Consider the following 12,601-nt stretch of genomic DNA (forward strand, 5'->3'; position numbering starts at 1 on the left):
CTTCCTTGAGACCACAGGAAAATGGCACTGAGACTGGAAGTGACAACTCGCCGTCTGTATAGACGGGCTTTATATTGATGGCCGCTGTTGTTTGTAAGTTTATGAACCCCTGAGGATGCCCGTTGCACAAAACGGCATTGGGTTGTAAGGTGTTATTGCTGGAGGTTGTTCCGCCATTCCGAGTGTTTGGCTGCCCCTTATGTAAGTGAACACACAGCGGTTTCTTTGTTTTTATTTGGCTATCTGTGTATATATGCAGTTTATTAAAACTACTACACTATGCAAGATTTGTTGATGGTGTTTGGAGGATGAGAGTGCATGTACTGACATCTGGTGTAGTGGGATATGAAGAGGACTATCAAGTTTCCTGATACACTGAAGGATTGTACCTTGGGAATTTATCATACAAGCGCTATTGCTGTTTTTTTTAACCGCAGCATCTTATGGTGAGTTTTCTTTCTAGCCCAGTGGTTCTTAACCTTGTTGGAGGTACTGAACCCCACCAGTTTCATATGCGCATTCACCGAACCCTTCTTAATTGGAAAAATAAAATATTATTTTTAAAATTCAAAACATAGGTATATATTTATACATAGGTGCGCAAAATGAACAAAACCATTAAGAACAAAGAACAAAACCATTAAAACATGATTTTCACACAAAAACAAAAACATAATAATGAATATTTACTGCACGAATCATATGAGTCGGGTGTGGGTCTTCACCTCCGCCGAACCCGCGAGACTGGCTCACCGAACCCCTGGGGTTCGATCGAACCCAGGTTAAGAACCACTGTTCTAGCCATTGGTGGAGGTGACGCGTCTGTTGTTCCTGGATCACTGGGTGAAGATTTATTATACAGCGGACATTGGGACTATTCTTTTCAATAGACAGAATCATTGATTTGAACACCATTGGACGCATGTATATTTTTTGATTTATGTGAATTTTACTTTTTTGCACTTGAGGGTATTTATCTATTGACATTATTCAATATTTTTGTGTTTACATAGTTACATAGTTAGTCTGGCTGAAAAAAGACAAAAGTCCATCCAGTTCAACCATAGAAAAAAAAAAGTTATAATCCTATACCCACAGTTGATCCAGAGGAAGGCAAAAAAAAACAGCAAAGCATGATCCAATTTGCTCCTGCTGGGAAAAAAATTGCTTCCTGATCCCCCAAGAGGCAATCAGATATTCCCTGGATCAACTTTACCTATAAATGTTAGTATCCAGTTATATTCTGTGTATCCAAGAAATAATCCAGGCCTTTTTTGAAGCAATCCACTGAGCTTGCCAGAACCAACTCGTGAGGGAGTCTATTCCACATTTTCACAGCTCTCACTGTGAAAAAACCTTTCCGTGTTTGGAGATTAAATTTATTTTCCTCCAGACGTAAAGAGTGCCCCCTTGTCCTCTGTGTTGACCTCAGGGGGAATAGCTCTACACCGAGTTCACTATATGAACCACTGATGTAATTATACATGTTGATCATATCTCCCCTTGATGTCCTCTTCTCAAGAGAGACTAAATTTAGTTCCTCTAATCTTACCTCATAGCTGAGCTACTCCATGCCTCGTATCAGTTTAGTTTCCCTTCTCTGCACTTTCTCAATTTCCCCAATGTTCTTTTTGTGAATTGGTGCCCAAAATTGAACTCCATATTCCAGATGAGGTATTACTAATGATTTGTACAGGGGCAGGGGCGGACTGACAACTCATGGGGCCCCCGGGCAATAGGGGATCATGGGGCCCCTGTGTCCTTGCCCAAACTCAAAAAAGCCTATGAAATAGGTACCAGGGGCATCTCATGGGGCCCCCTACTGACCCGGGCCCTCGGGCAGTGCCTGAGTTTCCAAATGGTCAGTCTGCCCCTGTACAGGGGTAATATGATATCTCTCTTTCTGGAGTCTATACCTCTTTTAATACAAGAGAGGATTTTGCTTGCTTTAGAAACTGCAGCTTAACATTGCATGCCATTACTAAGCTTGTGATCTACCAGAACCCCCAGTTCCTTCTCCACCATTGATTCCCCCAGTTGTACCCCCCTAGTATGTATGATGCATGCATATTCTTAACCCCCAAGTGCATAACATTACATTTATCAACATTAAATCTCATTTGCCACATAATTGCCCAATTAAACAGTGCATTGAGGTCGGCTTGTAAATTGAAGGCATCCTGTAAGGACGTTATTCCACTGCACAGCTTGGTGTCATCTGCCAAGACTTAAATGGGATTTTTATTATCAGACCCTATATTAAAAAGTAAGGGTCCCAACACTGAACCCTCGGGTACACCACTGATGATCCTCAGACCATTCAGAGTATGAATCATTACCCACTACTCTGAATACTATCTTTTAGCCAGTTTTCTATCCATTTACATACAGATTTTTCCAAGCCCGTAGACTTTACCTTACACATTAGCCATGTGTGGGGAACTGTGTCAAACGCTTCTGCAAAATCCAAGTATACCATGTCCATAGCCACCCCTCTGTCCAAGGTTTTGCTCACCTCCTCATAAAAAGAAAACAGATTTGTTTGACAACTTCTGTCTTTCATGAATCCATGCTGTCTGTTGTTTAAAATATTTTTTTCCAGCAAGAACTCATCTATATGGTCTTTTATTAAACTCTCCAGTATCTTCCCAACTATAGAAGTTAAACTAACAGGTCTGTAATTACTTTGTAAAGATTTTGACCCCTTTTTAAATATTGGCACTACATTGGCCTTACGCCAATCCAGTGGTACTATGCCAGTCATTAAAGAGTCCCTAAAAATTAGATGCAATGGCTTTGAAATGACAGAGCTCAATTCTTTAAGGACCCGTGGGTGTATGCCATCCGGTCCAGGTGCTTTATTCACCTTTTTTCTGTCTAAATAATTTTGGATCATATCAATTGTGAGCCAATGTGGCTCATCTGGAGCTGTGTCAATACCTTGCCCATTATGGACAAGAGCTCCCCCATGCTCCTTTGTATACACAGAGCTGAAGAAGGTATTAAATACATTTGCCTTCTCTTTGTCCCCAGTCACCCACTCTAGATTATTTTGTAAAGGGCCTGCATGCTCAGACTGAACCTTTTTACTATTAATATATTTGAAGAATTTTTGGGGGTTGGTCCTGATATCTTTTGCAATCTGTCATTCGTTTTCAATTTTTGCAGCCTTTATTTCCTTTTTGCATATTCTGTTATATTCTTTGTAATGTTTAAATGATGATAGTGTTCCTTCATTTTTATATTGAATAAAAGCTCTTTTCTTATTATATATACATAGGTTTGATTTTTAGCCTTTTAAACATGTAGCCCATGGAAATATATTTTGCAGTGTGTTCACTTACAGTCTTTTTGAAGAACTCCCATTTCTGTGTTGTGTTCATCAATGCCAATATTCCCTCCCAGTCTAAGTCTTGGAGAGAAGCTCTCAGCCTTGGAAAATTACCTCTCTTGAAATTGAGCGTTTTTATTTTTCCCGTATGTGCTTGCTGTTTACAGCTAACAATAAATGAAATCATGTTATGGTCACTGCCACCCAGATGTTCTTTTATATGGACATTCGTAATAAGCTCTGCATGGTTTGAGATTACCAAGTCCAGCAGAGCATCATTCCTAGTAGGGGCCTCTATGAACTGTACCATAAAATTGTCCTGTAGTAGGCTTAAAAAATGTTGCCCTTTAACTGTTCCTGCAGTACCATTACTCCAGTCAATTTCTGGGTAGTTAAAATCCCCCATTGTTATCATTGTCCCAGCCCTTGCAGCCCTTTCAATCTGTGCAAGGAGCTGAGTTTTCACCTCATTAACACTGGGAGGCTTATAACAAACTCCAATGATTACCTTTGTAGTACGCACCCCCATGTGCAGTTCCACCCATAATACTTCAGCCTCATCACTCTCCATCAACTAGGTCCTCTGTCTCTATGTGAGAAGTGATCTCACAGCGAATGTGAAAGACACCACCACCTTTCCTATTTACTCTGCCTCTTCGAAAGAGAACATAGCCAGGAATATTAATGACCCAGTCATGCGAAGAATGAAGACAAAATTCAGCAATACCAATTAAATCATAGCTCTCCTCATGCAACAAAGCCTCCAACTTACCTATTTTGCTTGGCAGACTTCTGGCATTGGTGAACAAACACTTTAATCGATTGACACCTTGTTCACACGTATTTTGCATATTTTTTATTTTCATACAAATGGTACCAATTCCACTGGTTGTTTGTAACATGGTAACCTTCTTATCTACCATAGCCTTCCCCCCCATCTTTCCCCATTCCACCTACCAATAAGTACTGACCCCTGTCTGATCTGTCTACCCCGTTATAATCTAATTCTCCCTCCCCCCTCGATCCTAGTTTAAGTACTCCTCCAGCCTTCGCATAAACCTCTCCTCTAGCACAGCAGACCCCCTTCCATTTAGGTGTAGACCATCTCTAGCATATAGGTTGCACCCCAATGAAAAGTCAGCCCAGTGCTCTAGAAACCCAAATACTTCACTCTTACGCCAGGTCTTTAGCCATGCATTGAGTTCTCTAATCTCCCCCTGTCTTTCCTGAGTTGCGCATGGCACAGGTAACATTTCAGAGAATATCACCTTGGAGGTCCTTCCCTTCAACTTGCAGCCTAGTTCTTTAAATTGATTCTTAAGGAGCCTTCACCTTCCATGTATTCTGTCATTGGTTCCAACATGAACCAAGACAGCTGGGTCATGCCCAGCCCCTCCTAGTAATTTATCAACCTGGTCCACCACATGCTGAACGCTGGCACCAAGGAGACAGCAAACCATTCGGTTGAGGCGATCCTGGCGACAAATTATTCTATCAGTCCTTCTGATTATAGAATCCCCTACTACCACCAGCTGGCTAGGCCTTCCTGCACTACCCTCGCCACCCCTCCCAGATGGTCTGCCCTCCTGGCTGTTAGGGATAGCAGTGGCATCCAGGGCTGCCACCCCTGAGCTTGCCACCCCCACATCTTCACCAAACTTGGAAAATCTATTTGGGTGCCCAAACCCAGGGCCAGCCTTCCTTTTCTGTGAGCCCCTACCCTCTCATTAGAGTAACCCATCTTCCTACCTGATAATCCTGATTAGCACGCCCGCCCTCCACATCAATCCCATGAACTACCTGCACAGAGAGCAGAAGACCCCTTTCAAGGTTGATAGCTCTGCCCAGTGTTGCAACTTTCTCCTCCAGACCTCTAATGCGAGATTCCAGAAGGGCAAGCCGCTCACATCTGTCACAGCGGTATCCATCCTGGAGCTGTTGCTCCATTGCTGCATACATGCGGCACACTGTGCACTGCACAAAAAAGCGATCTACTGGTTGAAGAATATATCACTACGGAATGCTGATACTGATGTAGCTGTTGTATAAAAATACATGAACATTGTATTCCAACACCCCCACTCAACAACTACACCTTATAATAGTCCCATTTCGGATCTCAGTTCTATAAATCTTTCATTTCACTAAGAAATGTCATCTCTTCTTTGGCTGCTCTGACCCACTTTTGTTTCTCATGGGTTGGAAGTCATTGCATCTCATCCCATGAATCTGATTCTGGGTTTTAATGCTACTCCAGCAACATAGGACAGACATTTGGCTGGGATGCCTTTATTGCTTCTAGTGGATTTCCTGATTAAAGCCTTCTGTGGCCTATTTCTTCTTTTACAGTATTTGTATTGTCTGTGTTAATTTCTATTTCTTTGGCATTTTGTTGCTTATCTTCATGTGACACTGATGTGGAATTTTCCTCAGTTTTAAGCATTTTTGGTAGTTGATGAAACTTCAGTGTGTTCAGGAATTTCATGAATTACACTTCTACTGATGGTTACCTTCTTTGTGTCTTGGTGTAGAATTCTGTATCCCTATTGAGATTCACTGTATCTCACAAGTACACCTTCCTTTGCAAAAGCATCCCATTTTGTACTTTTTCCTTTTCGGATGCGCAAATAGGCTTTGCTTCCACAAATTGAGTTTTCTTGGTTGATGTTCCTGGTAGTTGATTTTTGAGACAGCATGTGGTTATAATTGCCTCCCCTCAGTATGTGGTTGCATAAAACTCCAATCTCACATAGAGTACAGTTCATTCTTTCTCCAACCTGATTTTGGTTTTTATGGTACAGTAGTTTGAAATATTCCGCCATGCTTTCTGAGAATTTCTTCTGTGTTATCACCTGTATATTTAGTTCCATATCTGTGTGCAATACACTCTGCATTTTGCCAAATATGTTGCTTACTTGAGTCAAATACTGCTCAAGTTTCTCTGGTACTTCACATTTGTTGTGTAACAGATATAGTGTAGTATACCTGGAGTAGTCATCCATAAAAGTGAGAAAATACCTATTCTTTGCTGGAGTCAATTTGTCCATTGGACTGCAAAGATCTGAATGAATGCTTTTACTCTTGCTTTGGAAAGGCTTTTCTTGTCATGTTCCTTTTATCCTTTTATACATGTAGCACTGCCCCTTGGGACAAGCTGGAATATATTATGGGTCCTGCGCTCAATAGATCCAACCCTAAGCAAACCCAATCCCTCTGGCACAACTGGTAATGAATAGCAAATACCCCGCCAAGAAATTTGCTGACACAGGGTTAAATGAAACAAGAACAATTTTATGGAGAATGAAATGCAGTGTAGAGGGGTGGGGTTCCCCTGTAGAGGGGTGGGGTTCCCCTTTCAACTTCAAAACTTACTTTTCTTCTTTTATGCAATGCAGTAAATTTGGTCTGCCACTAGAGGGCTTCACAGCCAAGAGTCTCCGGATGGCAGAGTTGCACTTTAAGCAGAATACAACTGATATCAAACAAATAAACTTACTTATACTCTATCAATGAAATGTATTACCCACACTGGTGTATGATTCTGCTTCTGAGGGGCGTTAGCCAAAAATCACCTCAGAGTCAGAACAGAATGCAATAAAGAGGTACATCTAATAAAGCTACTAAGCCAGATTCCCCCACTTCAGTCCTTGTAATGGTGGAGCTCTAGTTGGTGCACGTTTAGTCCTTACAATGAAGTAAATAGCAGCTGAAGGCTTCTTTGGAGTTTCAGCTGGTGTGGGTTACATCAGATTTCACTAGGTTTCTGGGCTGAGAGGGTCCAACCTCAGTGTCTAAACGCAACACAAAGCACCCCAAGACCAGGAGCAGTCGCAGGATGCAATCTCTCAGTATGTGTCAGTCCCCAGGGCAGACAGTCTCAATTACACTGGTGGTGAGGGGCAAAGCAGGCAGAGGGATCTGTGGCTTAACAGGGCCCCGGATGGGTGAGATCCCAGCAGTGGGGTGCGGATGTCCCAGTCTATATGCAAAGGTGTGAATGGTGTGTCTTACTTTCTCCAGTGGGACAGCTCAACAGACTCTGAACACACAGCAGGGTCCCTCTATCCGCGCTGAGTGCTGTAGTGCCTCCTCCTCTGCTTGGACGGGCTCCACGTGTCCCTGTCTTTTCTCCAGCCTCGTGTGTCTCTGTTCTCCCCTTCACTTCCTGCTTCCTCCCCCCTCCCAGCGTTCTTTGCTGTGTAGTGGATGAGTCATGAACTTGGCAGAATGCCCAGGTTTTACAAATAGGAGAGAGAGAGAGAGGAAGGACTGACTGTTGAACATGTGATTCCTTCTGAATCCTCTTGTACAAGGAGCCTGCTACATACAGCTGGTGCATTTCATTGCTTGGTCACATGGACTCATTTGTATTCCACTTGTATAGTCATTCACAGATAATTTCTTTATTATGTTAGGACTTCTGTGCCCAAGTTGTCTGTGCCATGTGTGAATGCAGTTTGAATGTTTTTCCTTCTGGCAGTATTAACCACCTCGTTGCAGTTTTGTAATTTTGTGTTTCTGTAATTTTAGCCTTTGCAAGTAAGATATTCCCTTTTGTATTGACACAATTTTCATCTTGGAAGGTCACTACATTGCCTTGTTTTGTGAGTTTGTTCATTGACAAAGGATTAGTTTAAAGGGCAGGGACATACAGGAATGTTTTCACAGATATCTTTTTGGTGACACTCTGGGAAATAGGACAGTTATAAAAACCATCCCTTATTCTTTCTGATTCCATTATTTGCCCATTAGCTGTGGTGATTTTTTTCTGGTTTACTCCAGTCAAGGTAAATAAAGAAATGTTTGTCATTTGTCATGTGACTCCTATCTCCTGAATCAACAAACCATGCCTGCAAAGATGAGGTGCAGCTTGTGGATTGAAAAACATATTCTTTTCATATTAATGCTTTACATTTATTTTGGTGTTAATTAAATTACAACAGGTGCACTAGATAGGCAATAATGAGAGGACCCCTAAAACAGGAATAGTTTTGCAGGTGGAGGCCACTGCCAATTTTTTTCTACTCATTTTTTCTGACTGTTTTTCACTAGTTTTGCATTTGGCTAGGGTTAGTGTCACTACTGGTAGCATGAGGCAATACCTGGACCCTACAGAGGTTGCACAGGAAGTCCAGCTCCTCCAGGATGACACATCAATACGTGCCATTGCCAGAAGGTTTGCTGTGTCTCCCAGCATAGTATCAAGAGCATGGACGAGATTCCAGGAGATGGGCAGTTACTTTAGGAGAGCTAGACAGGGTCGTAGAAGGTCCTTAACCCATCAGCAGGACCGGTATCTGCTCCTTTGTACAAAGAGGAACAGGATGAGCAGTGCCAGAGCCTTACAAAAGGACCTCCAGCAGGCCACTAGTGTGAAAGTCTCTGACCAATCAGAAACAGACTTCATGAGGGTGGCCTGAGGGCCTGACGTCCTCTAGTGGGCCCTGTGCTCACTGCCCAGCACAATAGAGCTCGATTGGCATTTGCCATTGAACACCAGAATTGGCATGTCTGCCACTGGCGCCTTGTGCTTTTCACAGATGAGAGCAGGTTCACCCTGAGCACATGTGACAGATGAGAAAGGGTCTGGAGAAGCCTTGGAGAACATTATGCTGCCTGTAACATCATTCAGCATAAACATTTTGGTGGTGGGTCAGTTATGGTCTGGGGAGGCATATCCATGTAGGGACACACAGACCTCTACAGGCTAGACAATGGCACCCTGACTGCCATTAGGTATGGGGATGAAATGCTTGTACCCATTGTCAGACCCTACGCTGGTACAGTGGGTCCTGGGTTCCTCCTGGTACACGACAATGCCCAGCCTCATGTGGTGAGAGTATGCAGACAGTTCGTGGAGGATGAAGGAATTGATACCATTGAATGGCCCCCACGCTTGCCTGACCTAAATCTAATAGAACACCTATGGGATATCATGTTTCGGTCCATCTGACGCTGCCAGGTTGCATCTCAAACTCTCCAAGAGTTCAGTGATGCCCTGGTCCAGATCTGGGAGGAAATACCCCTGGATACATCCATCGTCTCCTAAGGAGCATGCCTCAATGTTGTCAGGCATACAAGCACATGGGGGCCATACAAACTACTGAGTACCATTTTGAGTTGCTGCAATTAATTTTCAGCAAAATGGACTAGCCTGCTGCATCATTTTTTCACTTTGATATTTAGGGGGTCTTTGAATTCAGTCCTCTGTAGGTTGATAATTTTCATTTCCATCAAACAATGGGGCTTCTTCATGTTCCTAACACATTACCCAGTCCATATCAGTATAGATATCTAGCATATTTTCCCCGTTGAGATCTGATGTGTTTTTAAAAGTGTTCCATTCATTTTTTTTTAAGCAATGTATTCATTAATAAGCTTGCCCTTAACTAACATGTTCCCATGCTAGTTCATCATCTGGATGTGCATCAAGTGCTGTGACCTTTGGGGAGGAGGGGTGGGTACCCGAATTTGACAGGTACCCGCTCCCACTTCCACAGAGTTGTCCTCCCTCCCTGCAGTCTTATGGGACATGTGACAGGTCCCACAAGACTACAGGGCCATTCACAAAGCGCAGCGCTTCTCGCACATGCGCAGTGGGCACCCGGCTGTGAAGCCTCAAGTTGTCACAGCTGGATGCCCAAACTGAAGATGCCGGTGCCAGGGAGAAACGGCCAATGGAAGCAGGACACCACTGGACCAAGGAACAGGTATGACGGAGGAGCAGGTTCTTCTGCACCGTAGAGCCGAGGGGCCAGCCCAGTATTCTAACACGGTGGTGGCGATGGGGAAAATACAGGGCCAGACACTCAGCGGTGTCCTGCTTCCATCGGCCGTCTTCTCTCCCTGGTGCTGGCATCTTCAGTTTGAGCATCTGGCTGTGACAACTTGTGGCTTCACAGCTGGGTGCCCACTGCACATGTTCAAGAAGCGCTGCGCTTTTTGAATGGCCCTGTAGTCTTGTGGGACCTGTCACGTGTCCCACAAGACTGCGGGGAGGGAGGGGGGAGGACAACTTCATGGAAGTGGGAGCAGGTACCTGTCAAATTTGGGTACCCCCCCTTAAAGGTCTGCACTCTCTGGTCATCGCCTGTACTATGTCCGCAGTCTATGGTCATCCCCTGTACTCTGTCCACAGTCTGGTCATCTCCTGTACTACGTCCACAGTCTCTGGTCATCTCCTGTACTACGTCCGCAGTCTCTGGTCATCCCCTGTACTATGTCCGCAGTCTCTGGTCATCCCCTGTACTATGTCCGCAGTCTCTGGTCATCTCCCGTACTATGTCCGCAGTCTCTGGTCATCTCCCGTACTATGTCCGCAGTCTCTGGTCATCTCTGGTACTATGTCTGCAGTCTCTGGTCATCTCCGGTACTATGTCCGCAGTCTCTGGTCATCTCCTGTACTATGTCCGCAGTCTCTGGTCATGTCCTGTACTATGTCCGCAGTCTCTGGTCATCTCCTGTACTATGTCCGCAGTCTCTGGTCATGTCCTGTACTATGTCCGCAGTCTCTGGTCATGTCCTGTACTATGTCCGCAGTCTCTGGTCATCTCCTGTACTATGTCCGCAGTCTCTGGTCATCTCCGGTACTATGTCCGCAGTCTCTGGTCATCTCCTGTACTATGTCCGCAGTCTCTGGTCATGTCCTGTACTATGTCCGCAGTCTCTGGTCATGTCCTGTACTATGTCCGCAGTCTCTGATCATCTCCTGTACTATGTCTGCAGTCTCTGGTCATGTCCTGTACTATGCCTGCAGTCCATTGATTCAGAATTTTTTTTTCTTGTTTTCCTCCTCTAAAATCTAAGTGCGTGTTATGGTCAGAAGCATCTTATGGAACGAAAAATACGGTATATGTTGCACCTATGGATCTAAAAAGAAAAAACTTTCACTAGTATATTCTGTAGACCAAATGGGAGCATATTAAAGAAGTTCATTGTTAAGGTTTACATACACTTTAAGTAGCTTTAACTTAATGGTGTATGTGTATTCTTCATTCGGTGATGGAGTATAATGTAGAAAATTTGAACATTAGCCAAGTACCAATTGATGCAAGAGGGACAGGACTTTCCCATTCAAAATCAAATATGCAAATGTAATATTACCAAGAAAATGTAGAACAGAGACTGAAGGGCACTTGCATTTTTGAAGAGTGTATCAAGCTTTTTACAAGAAGTGTTAAAAAATAAGTATTTATATTTGTACACAATTTATATTGTGAGTGCTTTTCGGACAAATTAACATTTGAGAAGAAAAAGGCTAGTGCAATCCAATTTTTTTGTGTTAATTTTAAGGTTATCGGGGAAATAGAACAAAAAACTGAAAAGGTAGATCTTGTTTTCCAGCCCACAAATTTTCTATCTGATGCCTTGTTCTGAAGTGATTTGGGGCATATGCTGTTTTTGCACATTTCAATTTCAGTATTTTTATTTCATAAGAATAAGAAATAAAACATACTCCTCACAAAGAGAAACATAACTTTTGGGCATCATGTAAATAATAAAATAGTATTGTAGCAATATTAAACTTTTCACAAAAGGCTCAAACACCCCACAGAACAAATGATCTGGTGTCACTTTGTTTATCTAAATAACAAGCCCAAAATTATTTACCACTATTGGTGACTGCTACAGAACAAATGAAATGTGTTTTTATTAATAGTTTGAACACAATAGTATCCATCGGACAAATACAATTCAAAAACAAAATGTCAGGTTGATCCAATAAGACTGAGGGAATAATACATATACAGTATACTTTGATTTGTATATTCCCTGGAGTTTAGCATCTCTGTGATACACTAGGTTCTAATTTTAAGTAGTAAGTAACATTATGAACGTAAATGTTTATATTATCTATTCTATATACAAACTTATGTTATCAGGGCATTAACATTTAAACTTGTTGACACTGTTAAAAAAAAAGAAAATCAAGGGGATAGATCTGTGTCCCTTTATTCTCACTTAAAAAAGGTGACTCACCAGAGATCCAATCTTTGAAGGCCTGAGAAGTACTTAATAGGGATTGGCTTGATGTTCGAGTCAAACATAAGTTCCACTCGAACATCAGCCGTTTGTGTGTTCGCCGAACAGGGGGCAGCATCAGGGTGTCTTTTTATTTAAAGGGGTACCCTGATGCTAATGAGCTACCCTGCCCACAGACTCCCACAACCAGGTCAGGGTGAGCCCATGCAGAGGGCACGTGACCTGGTAAGCCACAAAGAGTGAGGGGGGCTTGCTCGTTCCCCCTCCCCCCCCCTTTTCCTGCCCTGC

The sequence above is a fragment of the Staurois parvus genome, unplaced genomic scaffold, assembly GCF_062004578.1.
Source record: "Staurois parvus isolate SC_StPar_1 unplaced genomic scaffold, SC_StPar_1.0 ptg000011l, whole genome shotgun sequence".
NCBI classification, from domain to species: domain Eukaryota; kingdom Metazoa; phylum Chordata; class Amphibia; order Anura; family Ranidae; genus Staurois; species Staurois parvus.